Raw genomic sequence first — 14,824 nt, 5'->3', positions numbered from 1 at the left:
AGACAATTTCACTACTTTCCATGATTTCTTTTCAGCCACTCGACTGCAGCTTGTTGCTGATCCACTGGTGGCATTTCGGACTCAGATTTGTTCGTCTTAAGCAATGCATTAATCAAGTCAGTTCTCGGTGTTCTGGCTTGTTTTAATCTTCGCATGTATTTGCACTTTTACGGTTTAATCAGAATTTCTTGTTATTTATTGCAGCGTTTTTTTCTCTCACCAACAATTCCGTTTTTTGCAAAGCATACTCTCAAGGCCGAGTACATCCTAACACAAGGGCTTTTATTATTACTGAGACAACTGAACATAAACCTTTGAGTATGATCTAAGCTGCTAATGGAGGCTCATTTAATTAGCATCGCATTGTGGCTTGATTCTACTTCAAGGGTGTCTTTAACCTCCCCTCTCTCCTTCTCTCCAGTGTCCACAGCGCAGAAACAGCAGGCTCCCCATTGTGTGGCTCATCTTTCAGTAATTGAGCTCACTAACATATTGTTGTTGGTGCACTTTGGTTTTCTGAAGTGCTGACTGTGCAGCCTCATGCCTAGGGGGAGGGACTCTTTGGCCCATTGCTTAGAATGATGGTGGAGTTAAAATTATAGGATGAGACGTAACAAAGATGTAAAGCTCTGTAAGATCTGACGTACATGAGCTCAAAGAACATTTTAATTGTTAAATGACTTCAATATATGTTTTGTAAAGTGCTTGAATAAACTTTTTGGTATATGTAGCTGTTCCCTTTAGATGATCTCATCAACTTCTACTTCAATTTGTGACTTCCGTATGCTGACATCCACTTGTGTGTAAGTGTAGGCGGAGAGAGAGAGTTACATAAAACGGTGCAGTTCGTAAACCTTGTTTTTTTCTTGCATACACAACTATTCCTGAGTCTCGGGCAGGTAATGTGGTTGTATCTTCTTCCAACACCTCCTCCTCCTCTTGGTGTTGGCCAAGCATCACGGTCATTAAACTTCATTATAGGGACAGTTGGTGCTTTCACAGAGGTGTGGGTGTGTGTGTCTCTGTGCTGGGGGGTGGATGGGGGTCAGTGTGAAGGATGGGGTGCCACTTGTACTTTACTGTAGTCAGCACACACACACACATTTACATCAATGCACATACAGTCCCACACACTTAGAAAACAAGCCCATAAACAAACACAGGGTTCCTTCATTGTTATAGCAGTGAGGTGTGTTTACTGAGCCACGACAAAATCTTTTGACCTCAACACTGTTCAGATCATTAAAGAGTTTTGTCCGAACAATGTGATTAATGAGAATGTTCCAATAAAGCGCAACTCCACTTTGTGGGGTAACCTTACAGAAGCTATCGTGCCAAAAACAGTGTTCAGTGTGATTATGGGTAATGGATGTCAATATGTGAAAAAGTCCAAATGGTTTGAAGCTCTAAGACTTAAGTGTGACAAACAGAGGTGTTGCGAGGACATTATAATATTGACGTTTATGTAAACCGCTGACAAATAAGAGACTTATGATGACATTTTGTAATTTTACGAAGACTCTAAATCAGTTATGGGCATCTCCAATGTTCTTACATTCTGCGGGTGTACAGACGTTTATTCTTCATTTTTTTAAATCTGAAAAGCACCGGGCAGTATGCATATATGCGCACACACACACACACACATGGCTATGCTGCACGTTATCTCAAAATAATGAAAGGTTTCTTTTTCAGGAAGACATTTACAAATAACCTAAGTTTCAGTATAGACAACATGATGGACCAATGGGCCGATAACATGCCGGTGGCTGCGCCCCGAGATGAAAATAGTTCAACTTTGGGACCGCTACAGCGCAATATCCATCTTGGGTAAATATATGGAGGAGACAACATTCGGATGAAAGGTCAGCCTAACTGACGCAGACTAATTGAGCAGTAAAGCTACTGGGCGATATTTGTAGTGCTTGAAATGCATTCATCTTTGTTTTGACTTCTGTTGGTTGAGTCACTGAGGCTTACTGCTAAATTACCCCAACTTCATCATCATCATGTGGATATTGGTTGCTTAGGAACGGTAGGCCTGACAATACCGCAACCACTTAAGCACCTTAGATGAAAGGATGAAAGCAGCATAGCTGGTGTTCTCAACACGTGTTTAGGCCTAACATGTGAACAACCCCTACATGTGTAGCTGTACTTATATTCTAACAACCATTTTCAAGTGGAAACAATGAACTTGGTGTAATGGTGATGTGGTGGTGAAAACGCGGGATTATATACGAGGTCTTGTTGAATAAAAGAATGCATCTCTTCAGGTTCTGTTTTATGAATACTGATTTTTTTAAAAGACAGTGAGATGTGCTAAAATGCCAAAAACACGATACAGTACAATCTTGATGGTTCTTTAAATGCAAAGAAATCAAACAGTCTCACACAGAGGAGCAGCGAAACGACGAATGTATCCAAACACCATCACACATATCAGAAAAACTGCTGCGAAAATCTGAAGACATCCTTATCTTAAAAAAAAAGGCTAAGTTGCCACTCACTCAAACAGACACATCCGCAGATAAATGTGCAAACATATACACACACACACACACACACACACACACACACTCACAACCGCACATACACACACAAAGCACACATTTCAATCACACTTTGCTCTTTCTGGGATCTCACCTTTGCTGGTGCGCAACAGAGATCACTCTCTCTTGTCACTTCTGTGTCTCACCTGCTGTTTGGGTATTAAGTGTAAGTTAGTGTGTGGGGGGGGGGGGGGGGCATTAGTGACACTAACTTGATCTTGAAATCAAGCATAATTCTCACACACAGACGTAACCACATATCTTTGACACTTTGACACACCGATGCTGCACTATTGCAGAGCATTTGGAGGAAAAGGTGCTTTATTTTGAAATGATCAAATCATGGTCTGGATACTGATTGGTTAAGCAACCACTAGGTTTTGTGGTACAGTGACAATATTTCAGTAACCGGAGCACTTATTGGTTCAATGGATTGACATTCAAAAACATTTTTATCATTAAGGTCCAACAGCTATAGAGAAAAAGATTGACGTACAGTAAAGAGTTACATGTGGCTACGTTCTGTTATATATGTTCTATTTGTATGCCTGTGTGTGGGTGAGTGTCTAGGTTTGTGTGTGTGTGTGTATGTGTGTGTGTTGGGGGGTGACATTCAGCAGACAGTGGGATGAATGTATAAGTGATGTCTGATTAACATAATGCTCAGGAAACCAGCCGTCTCCACCTTTATTGCCTCACTCAGCATTCATTTCACTCCGATGGCAGTTCACAGCAAAATGTAAACAAACATTAATAACCCAAAGCCCCCCCTCTCCCACCATCTTACTTCAATAATGTCATATTTCTTTCCAACAAAATTCATACCTGAAGTTGGAAGTATGTCTGTAAACTTCTAAACTTCATGACTCGGGAGTTAGAATAAGTGAAGGGCAACGTGGTGTAATTGGAAAATGCAAAAAAACGAAACACTACTCTAACAAACTTTGACCATCAAGGTGGCCTTGAGCAATGCAAATAACCCCCAACTGTAACTGTCTGCTGATAACAGGACTCAACAGTTCCAACCCGGCCAACACTGTATGATAGAAAATTGATGTAAATCGGGGTAATGGCGAATGTCAACATGGCAAGTTTTGGTGCACTTGTGGTCGCTGGGTTCTTTTAGGACATCAGCTACAATCAGACAATGTATCCATTCATAATGTAGCACCCATATTAATGATCGAAGTTTGGGTTACGCCTATTCACATGAGGTTTTGGCTTGGATTGTTCACTTCAGACTAGATGCTTTACGTTGATGATCTTTTCTAGAGGCTTTGAAGCATTGCACACTGTTGCAGGACAGTTGACAATAAAGCATTTCTGCAACAAGCTGATCTGGGCCAGAGGAGAACCACACAGACACACGAGTACCAAATCACAATTCTTACTATTTGCCAGCTCTAAGCCATGTTAATAACATCACAAATCAAATCAGCCAAAAATAAAGAAACAGTGCTATAATTTCCAATTAGCCTATTTAACTAGAGAGGAGAGGGACACTGTGTATAGCAATGGAAAATATGTGGTGCTGCTCAGAGAAGAAGAGACACAAGCAGAGTGGTAGATATGTCATACTGTATGTCATTTTGTTATCCATATTTCTCCCTAGAGCAGAGCTTCTATCCGTTTGATATATCTGTACAACTAGATTAACCTTTTGCAGCATCCAGACAGACAACTGTCGACACACACTGGCTTTAGATCTCTCCCTCCTGTCTCCTCCTTTACTTTAAGAGATATTTCTACATAACGACACAGAATATGATATTCAAGGGTGGTCGGTCTCAATCGGGCCATTATTCTGAATTTAGGGCAGTGTACATGTGTTGATGACGTATTATTGGACTTATAATTATTGATTTAGGAAATTGGGGAAGGGATTCAAGATAAGAGTTAATTTGGTGGTTTTAGCATTTTCTTTCTTTCCACAAACTGTGATGTTAAAAGCAACATTAGAATTCACTTGGAAGAACACTGTTTTTTTAAGCAAACCACGGTTGACTTGTTTAATGTGCACCCACTGCTTTGTGGATGCCCAGGGTTGGTGTACAAGCACCACTTCCTCTCCCCATTTTTTGTTTCATGAGGGAGGAGGAGGGAGCAATGCCACACTCCACTCAATGCTCAAAACTAAATAAAAATGGCCCGAAAGAGACTTTGAAAGTGCGATGTAAACCTTCTGTAATCACTGAGAATCAAATCCAAAGAAACAGCTGAATCTTTGTTATGAGTTCATTAAACAAGGGCTCGACACGAGAAACTACACACCTCTAGATCATATCAGCCTAAAGAACACAAGAGGAGCTCTTCCTCAGTCTTTATCTGACTTTCGGTCAAATTTCTTTCTGAAGTGGTCATCACTGCAGACGTCCCTTTTTATGTTTTTTATCTTGCAGCATCCCCAATACCTGCAATGGCCACATAATGCATGTACCTTTCCTTTCCTTGACTTCTCCCTTCCTTTCCTCACAATCCCTCCTTGTCTCTAATCTCAAACTGCCCACCTCTCCTTTTCAACTTTACTTCCTCCCACTCACTGTCACACCATCTACCTCTTTGTTTCTCTATCTCAGCTCCTGTCACACCTCCTGCCTTCACTCTCCTCCTCCCCCTGTTTCTTTCTCCTGGTAATCCTACCCTATCTATCTCGCTACAACAAGCTGGTAATCCTACCTTTCCTTTCACGCATGCTCACACGCATACAAAAGGACACTCTCTCTCACACACACGCGCACACTCTCTCTCTCACACAGGATACAAACACATGCACAGAAACACAGTCTTGCACACAGGTGCAAACAAATACAAATGCACGATCAGATGTGTCACAGTCATGCCTACGCACAAAGTTACACTAAGGACAGGTAGATATACAGTATGCGCAATGTAAATATCACACAAATATTCACAGACACAGTAGCCTAAATACAGTTTGTGTTGTCACGTCATCAAATATTACTAGGAAGCAACACAATTTCTGATGGGCTAAGAGCCCTGAGGACTCAGATACAGGAAACCAGCTACCATTAATTAAGGTAATTGTAGATAAGCAGGCAGAAAATAACAGCCTACATGTGTGTGTGTGTGTGTGTGTGTGTGTGTGTGTGTGTGTGTGTGTGTATATATATGTGTGTGAGAGAGTATAAAGTGATAAAACTCTGGCTCAAGACAGCCCGGATATATTTCCCCTTGTTTAAAACTATTAGGCCATCGACCTATTGAGGTTTCTTTGTGTTCAAACCATTTTGCTTGTACACTTGTACACTTAAGTCAGACTTTCCTTGGACATCACTGACTTATTTTTCAATGACTTTAGCTAATGCAACACCAGGTGACATTAGGCCAGCGCTCAAATGTTTCCTACAGACCCTCCTTACAACAAAGAAAATATAATTAATCTATATAAGATTGAATATTAGATCTTTTTTCTTTTCTTTTTACAATTAGTAATTATTGAAATGCATCTAAACAAATCTAAATAACTTCAAACTGAACAGACACACTGCAAAAGCAACACTTGAAATGTACTTCATACCTAGATCAGTGAGAGTAAGAGAGCTCTCCACAAGACAGACTCAAACTCACAGAGACAGATATACTGTATACTCCCCCCGACACACACAGATAGTGCTTAATTATTAACAGTAAGGATCTGAGAGACGAGAGAGAGAAAAGGAAGGTTAGCCATTGTTTCTGCTAAATGATTCAAAAGCAATTTATTTCCCTTTTGTAGAGAGAGGGATACAGAGACTGGGGCAGTTGTCTCTGTCCTTTTTCCTGTCCTTCACATGAGCTGAAAGCTAACTGATTTAAGATTGAAGGAACTAAACCGTGTAAGAGTGTGTGTGTGTGTGTGTGTGTGTGTGTGTGAGTAACTGGTGAACTCACATCACCTATTAAAGTAGATGTTATGCTGGAAGGACTAATACAAGTTGCATAAACGTATAAAGGATTGTCTTCAGAAGCTACAGCTGTGGAGATATCTGTGTTCTATGATGTAATAAGACAGATGCACGTTATTACTCTTTCATCTTGGTCGTAGAAGCCCCATGAAACTAAAGGTTTGTAAAAAAGTTGAACCTCTCTTTTTCTCCATCTCTGGATCAGTGGTCGTTCTGGCCTCCTGGAGAGTTGATATTAGCTGTCCTCTAACTTTTAACCTCGAAACACCACATACGCAAGAGCGCACACACAAAAGGTGCTTGTGTGTGCGTGCGTGCGTTTGTGTAAAAGACCTCTTAGCCTTGCCAGTGACCTCACAGGCTAGAGCTGTCAGGACACACACAAAATCTATGGACAGTCAGCAACAGAGGACACAGAGACATTCAACTATTAACTCCTGCAGTATATGATATACTCTCTGGTCTCTTTCTGAACATATGGTGAGGGTGAAGGAAAGAGTTTAGATGTAGAGCAACTGGAAAGTCACTGACAATCAAAAAAAAAAAAGTTTCATTCCACACCTTAGGAGAAAAAGTAATTGGAAGAGTTATGCTTTAACCTCCAAAACCTGAGCACTACAGCAGATAGAAGGAGACTTTAATAGACTTTTGTGGCCCAAATTCTCCCCGCTGTGATTCATACCCAAACTTACTGCTTATTAGCTTCAGATATGAAGTTATGTGTATTACGTTTATGCATTTACCACGCAGATGGGATATCTTTTAGAGAAAGAAACAGCCAGTCTAGCAAGTATGTGGCCAAAGGGTTGTCCGACAAATATCTACCAGTCCACAGGATCTGCTGCAATGTCCTCCGTGATCAAAGAACTGGAGTTGCAATGTCAGTGTGGTGGGTGACAGCATTGTGAAAGGGAAATTGGATAGTTGCTTTAGCAATAGACTGACAGTCTCACTGGAGTTTGTAAAATAGTCAAAAAATGCAATTTATTGGTTTCGTAAAAACAGGGACACAAATTGTCTTCATTTTTTTCCCATCCCTGTCCCATCCTGCCAACCAGAAGTGATCTTTGTCGATATGCAATACTACATCACTAGCTCTGACCACGTGTGTGCGCTGAATTTGTGTATCTACCACAAAAAAAAGGACCCTAATCGACTTTCCGTTGGCATTGTTGTCATCCTGAGGGACAATTCGTGTCCATATGCATTTCATGACTACTTCACAACCTGCCACAGATCAATATATTTGTCATTGTTTCAGTTGCCTGTGAATAGTGAGTTATACAAACCAGTTCTTAAGCAGAAAAATGAAAAGAAGGTAGAGGCTTGCACCTGCAATTTTAACAATTCTGATAAATGCTCTTCACGTAGTGGGCACAAATACAACAAGAGAGCTTGAAATACAGAGAAAATTGCAGACAGTAATAAAATTGTAGATCTAGGTAGATAAATGTATGTCTGTGAGGTATACTGTTGTTTTAAAGATATTTTTCAAAAAAACGTATTCAATATTAGAAACAGCAGTAGAACTGGCAAGATGGAAACTGTTAAAGTGTATCTATTGTGCATCAGATATAGGAGAGTCACGAACATTCCTTTACTAACAGACTACATGTTAACACACAGTGGCCCAGTAATGTGCAGGCTTACTGTAAATAACTAATGTGACATTCGGCTTAGCACAGTGTATGCACTTTAAGCAGCTTTCAGTCAGTCAGTACACAACAAACAAGAAGCTTAGTCCCTTGGCTTACAAATAGACAGAAATCCCATTATCATCCATCTATCCATATCCATCACTCTCTCTCTCATTGCCATAGTTTGAACTAGGCAAAAACTATCTACCAATGTCTGTCTCAGTCCATCTTCTTTTTTCTTTCCTCCATATTCCCATGGCTTGGAACTAGACTGAAATCCCATTTATTCATCCACCTCTCTTTTTCTCCCCACTATTTCACTCTCTTTCCCAGACCGCCCTCATTTCTGTCTCCCTCAGCCGATGTCATCGATTCATCTCCCTGTCCATCCGTCTCTCTAATTATCTCTTACTCCTCCCTCATAGTTCCCTGTGTAATAAAAAGGGTGGGGGTTGTCTATCTCATTAATATGTTAGGTGATTTCGGAGTCAGATTTTTAATGAAAGTTGGAGAAATCCTAAATATTTGCAATTTGTTTGAAAACATTACAGCCCACAACTGCTATACCACAGGGTCTTGGATTAATCATGTCTGCATCTTTTCACTTTTTTGTTTCAAATGTCAGTGGTTTGAACTCTCAGCATGAATTAGTTGTTGATGTGCTAATGCTAGTGTGCATGAACAATTTGAAAACTTCTCTAAAATCCAAAATCCCATGGAGTAAGATAGATAGAATAAAGGCCTTTTTATTTTTGATGAGCTTTCTTACTGCGATAGAGGCATCAACCCATCCCGCTGTGTGAAACAAACATATTCAAAAATGTACATTAGTCTACAACAACACAGAGGCTCCATAGTCCGAACCAAAGACGGAAAACTCACTCCTTTCAACCTTGACAAAGGCAGCGTATAGCAGATCCACTCCTTCCATTCTAAACTTTCACAATAAAAGCCCCCGACATATACAGTACACTGAGGAATCTGAGGAAACTCTATAAAATAGCTTACAGTAGCTTCGGCTATACAACAATTTACCTAAGAAAGACTGCCAGACGCTGCTCTCGGTCAACAGGATCTCAGTGTTGGTTCTCTGCTTGCATGAATCTATTGGAACCTTTTCTTGAAAAATTCCTGCAACTGTTACAAATTTGTACCGCTGCCTATCAATAGATTTGAGGAAAAATATTCAATCGTTTTTTTGCATTTTTGGTTCGTTAATGTGTCAAACCCCTGGTGTGTAAAGCTTCTCGATATTATATATCATCTCACACCATACATGATGGAGAGAATTGTTTTTTTGAAACATTGCTTAATGGCAACTGGCTGAAGGTCACATATTGGTATGGAGAGGTAATTGTGATCAAGGCACTTATGGATTTTGTCCACAAAAATCCTCATTTAATCTTTCAGTCTATGTATGGTTCAGATGCAATGAGAGTATCGCAAGTGGTCACCTCAAGCATGCTTGTGTGTGTGTGTGTGTGTGTGTGTATGTGTCAAATAATGAGCTTCACTGTCAGTAGTTAGAAAGCTGCCTTTGCTAATGGATTACACTGGCTGAGTTGCCACGTCTAGGCCTGGTGTCTTATGGATGGGGTTGTTCATGCAGTAAATGAGTGCAGGTGAAATTCCAGCATCTGCTGTCCCTGCTACCACACGGCTTACTTTATGTTCAAAGGCCGAGATGCACGTCCATATCTATCACAATACATGTGTGTGTTTTGTGTGCAAGGCTGTGTGACCACTTGTTTCAGTGCGTCGTCTCAATAATTCACAAGCTGCATTTTCCCAGAGGCAGCGTGCGTTACTTCCGTTCTCTCTTTTCAACATGTGCAAAGTGCGTGTTGCTACATGCACGCCTATTTTCAAGTGTATGTGTGTCTGCAAGTGCAAGTACGACGCATGCTTACGTGCATGGATGTGTGTGAAAGTGTGTGTGTGTAGCTACATGTGCATGTGTCTGTGAGTGTGTGAGCTTAGCAGTGTGTTTGGCAGTATTGTATTACATAACCCTTAATTATAACGGGAGGATATGTGACAGCTTGTGACCTAATCCTTAATACAAGCATTAGATTTTCACAATTCAAAAGGAGGGGGCCTATGCCAATTAAAGGAAATGTGACAGCACGGCAAACATACTCCTCAATTTGGAAATGTGATGACTTGATAATGGCACATTGATGTGGATTTCCACTGTGTGTGTGTGTGTGTGTGTGTTATGAGGAGACAGACAAAAGAAGGTTCTTGAAAGTGTGTGCGTGCGGGATCCTTTAATTGTGCTGAATGACAGATCTATTACTGTAGAAGAGTGCGTCATTATCAACATTAAGCGGCCTTGTGGAAGCACACACACTCACGCTGGCTGTGTGATTAAAGCTGACTAACGTGCTTAACGTGTGTGTGTGTGTGTGTGTGTGTGTGTGTGATTATGAAGGAGTATAGAAGCTGCCACTTGGCTTTCAAGGCACTCTTTAATATGGCTTTTAAAGGCTTCTCATCTCATCTCTCTGTGCCTGCACCCTTTACACACACACGGTGACATGCACACACGAGAAAAGGCCACTGACTCACTTGCATACTTTCACCCACCATCTTTACACACACACACATACACACACACACACACACACACTCTTCCTCAGTCTTGTAGCTATGTTAACTTCATCACATTGCTCAGCTGGATATATTTATAGCCATCTATACACAGTCTTACTCTCTCTCCACACTTTATTAATTCAACCTCTCTAACGCACTGCAACCAGGGACACAGTGGACACTGTCCCATATACTGTAAGAACAAGAACTATTAAACTGTAAGAAAAAGTTGGAGAGGTTTCAGATACGTGTCTTTGGTTAAATATCTGAAACCTCTACTCTCCTCTCCCATCATCACTGACTCATTCGGTCAAATGTTAGAAATGCTTGGTCAAAGACGCCAGGCTTAACTGAAATCAGGTGCCTGCAGTCGTCTACGCCAATTAGATGCAACACTTACGGCCCCAAGCTTACAGTCAATCCTGCCAGTAAGATGTAATGCAATCCCAGAGCCCATCGGCTGACGGTCTGACGACAGCCAGGGGCTATATTTCTGGGTTTCCAGTCTAGTCAGCGTATATCTGAGCCAAGACTTCCTTTTCCGTGCACTGCTCATTGTTTACAGTCCGATTAGCAACTTGAGATATAAGATTGGAGTTGGAGTTGAGAGACCAACTGTATGACCAGATTATTTCACAAGTAGCCAGGTAACAGATTACTTCTAAACCCATAGAAATAAGAAATCATCGTTCGACGATAGCCGGTGGGTTGGCATTTCGGGAATGTGTTCAGCCTCTTTTGCTCTCCACACGGACTGTTTACCTGTATTCAACCAAAGCTTGCTTGAACGTGATCAGTCACTTCTACTCAGGCTGCACACTGAGACCACAACACTTCTGATACCAAAATCTTGTTCCCTGTTGCCTACAAATTCTACATGTGAATGATGTTTGTAAAGATTAGAAGTAATGCAGCATCAGCCTGAAGTCAGATGTAATGCACAACAAAGTCAATACCACTTCAGCTGGTTTGGTCGAAGGTTTAATTAGAGTCAAATAGAACTACATTATAGCATATACTGTAGCCAAAAATGCAGTCTGTTGAACGCCGTCTTCTAAACAAAAAGCACAACAGTGAGTTGTTCATATGGACTCCTCTCATGAACAGGGTTAACAAGGCTCTATCTGAAGATGCCAGAAGCAGAAACACAATACCGAATGGACCTTTTGGTGAGATGATTTTGTCAACTGCTTTTTCCAAGATAGGGAATGAACTTTTAAGTCAACATGGATGAGGGCTTGCTAAAATGCTCCGACAATTCAATTTTTGAACATCTACAGTTCAAGGGCAAGTACGCAACTCCATCTATTGAGGACTGTGTGACATGATTGAAGGCCCAAATCGGAAAAACAAGTTACTGATTTATCTTGACCACTGAAATACTGTTGAGCTTACTTTCAACGTATTTAGGAAAGAAATTGTACTGCTGATGCTCATTTGCATGACCTCCATGTCTAATCCAAACAGGTTCCAGGATCACAGCCTTCCCCACAAACCCTGTAAAACTCTTGCTGAAATACAAGTAGGGGATCTGAAGCAAACACATTCATACATCAATCAGTGCATGACATAATCTGACAAGAAAAGGGCACTTCTTCTGAAGAAATAGCAACACTTAATGTGACATCCAAGCTTCAATGCACCTCACAAATGCTTTGTACCAGAGAGAAGATAAATTGCTCTAATATATTTGCAGCTATACCAACATTTTGTTTGGTATGTTACTATATTTCCCATTTACTAAGGCTTACAGAAAATACCCCCTGCCATGCCTGCTCTATTTCTCTCTACGTTCAGCTGCCCTATTACTTGTTAAGGAATCCAGTTATCCAATAATGTCTCGGGCAATGCTTGAATGATCACCTTGTCCATACCTTCCACACATTACATGGTCTTATTTCCCAACTTGTCCGTCTCTTGTATTGTCCCTTTTTTCCCTCTCAGATCAATGATCTCTCTCTCTCCCTGTCTCTCTCGCTCTCTCTCTCTCTCCTTGTGTCAGCTTCTTGTATTTCTCAGACAGACTCCTTGTCACGCTGTCTCACTCTCTCAGATGGGTTTAATCAGTTTCTCTATTCCTTCTCTTTTTTTTCTTGATGGAACTCTCTTTTTCTGCAAGAGTAGATTTAGACAGAATTACCTCCCACATCACCTCTCTGTTACTGCCTCTCATTCTCTTTCTGTCTCTCATGTCTCTGCTGGGTTTTGTCACGTGGCCACCCAATGGTGTGCAAAGAATTTAAGCCAATTTTAAAACAGGTGGCAAAAGAAAGTGTGAATTGGTGCTGTTTCCATAAACTGCTTCTATGCAAAAATAAGTGTAGTGTGTAACAGGATTACATAATCAAATCACAACAGTAACACTCTTGTAAATCACAGTGCTTCACTGCTGCTTCCCATCTGTCATTTAGTTTCATGAATTAATTCAACAAATATAGCAGTTAGATCCCGGCGCCGCTTGTCCATGTTGATGTGTCCTTGGGCAAGACACTTAACCCCAAATTGCTGCCGCAGGCTGTGCCGGCAGTGTATAAATGGGTATGAATGTTGAATGAATGAGTCCTGAAGGGGAGGTGGCATCTTGGTAGCTCCTGCCATCAGTATATGAATGGGTGTGAATGGCTCAATCCAGAAGTGTATAGTGTGCAAGTGCTTTGAAGACTATAAAAGTGCTATACAAGTACAGACCATTTACCATTTTACCTTATGTGCTCTTTGCACACATGTTATTGCAGGGTTTTAATCACACTCACTGTTGCACAGCTGATCAGCCTTTGTTTGCCAGATTCTGGGTTTCAAAAAGTTCCAACCTCTTAAAGGTGTGGGGGTTGTTTCCGTCCCTTTTTTTCTTATCTTTCTTCTTTCTCCTTGCTCCGCTGTTCCCTTTTGCCCCTCTCAGCATCCCATCCATCTCTTCCAGCTTCAATTTCACTTGCTCCACTCTTTCACTTTCTTTCCACTCTCCCCCTCTCACGGTTTCGGCTTCCAGTGTCTGACTGTCATTTTTCCCCTTTCACCCTTTTCATTCTCTCTCCCTCATTCCTTCGCCATCCTTCTCCGAGTGAAAATCGTCCGCTCAGCATTTCTTGATCCATCTTAACCAGGGACATCAATTGACAAACCCACATTTAATTGTAGCCGTTCTTATTTATTCATGTCACGTCTTTCATCTCTTTTTCATCATTTGGTCTCCTCCTCACCTGTTAAATTCCTGTAGCCCTTTTTTCCCTCCACCATATATATTTTCTTCTTTCAGGTCTTCCTCTCACCATTTCCTGCCCCTCTGTTTGCCATCTTCTTGGCATTTTTTTCTTTTTCTTATCTCTAACAATTGCCATCCTCCGAGTACCATCTATCTATCTCCTCCTCTGTGTTGAAACCCAGCCTCTTGTTTAGCAAAGTCAGACTTGAGTATGCAAATAAGTCTGAACACAATTATCTCAGAGATGTACAGAGAAAGCGTGAACAAGGCTTTCTGTTGCATCAGCCTCTCTCCATCCCCTCCCATCAAGCTTTACCTCATCATGCTTCTCTCTGTTGTCTCCGTTTCTCTTTACATTCTTATCTCAAATCTGACATGGCAGCAACTTTTCACTTTTTGTTGAACATGTTAGATCTTTAATGTGTGAGGAGATAACAGACTGGCTGGGATGTGTACACATGTTTTCTGGGTATTGTAAGTTTATGAAAGTTCATGGTTTCCTGTCAAAAGCAATGTCCATCCTCAAATGATGAGAAATAAACAAAGAGCAGACATTAATTCAATAACTCTATCCAGGATGAATGGATGGACGGATAGAAGGCTAGCATAAGATAAGGTCATTGAAAGACAGGAAGTTGAGTGAAAGAGAGATGGCAGCTTCAGACAAGGACGGGGAGGATGAACAGAGGTTTAGCAACACTATCAGAGAACAGAAAAAAAGAGGTAGAGAGCGAGACTGATTTAGGAGAGCCAGATGAGAGCTCGAACGGTGAAGTGAGCGGTGGAGAGAAGGTCACGAGGTTTGTTGTGTTTCAAAATGCATCCCTCTCACTGCCTGCTTTGATGTGAGAGCTTGGACACTTGTTCAGCCAGGAATGGCGATGAGGAGAGCTAAGTCATTTGAATTTCAGAACATACTGTATGTTAACTGCA

This window comes from Anarrhichthys ocellatus, unplaced genomic scaffold, assembly GCF_004355925.1.
Source record: "Anarrhichthys ocellatus isolate YVR2014 unplaced genomic scaffold, GSC_Weel_1.0 scaffold9, whole genome shotgun sequence".
Taxonomy (NCBI): Eukaryota; Metazoa; Chordata; class Actinopteri; order Perciformes; family Anarhichadidae; genus Anarrhichthys; species Anarrhichthys ocellatus.
Note: the sequence above shows the minus strand (reverse complement) of the source record.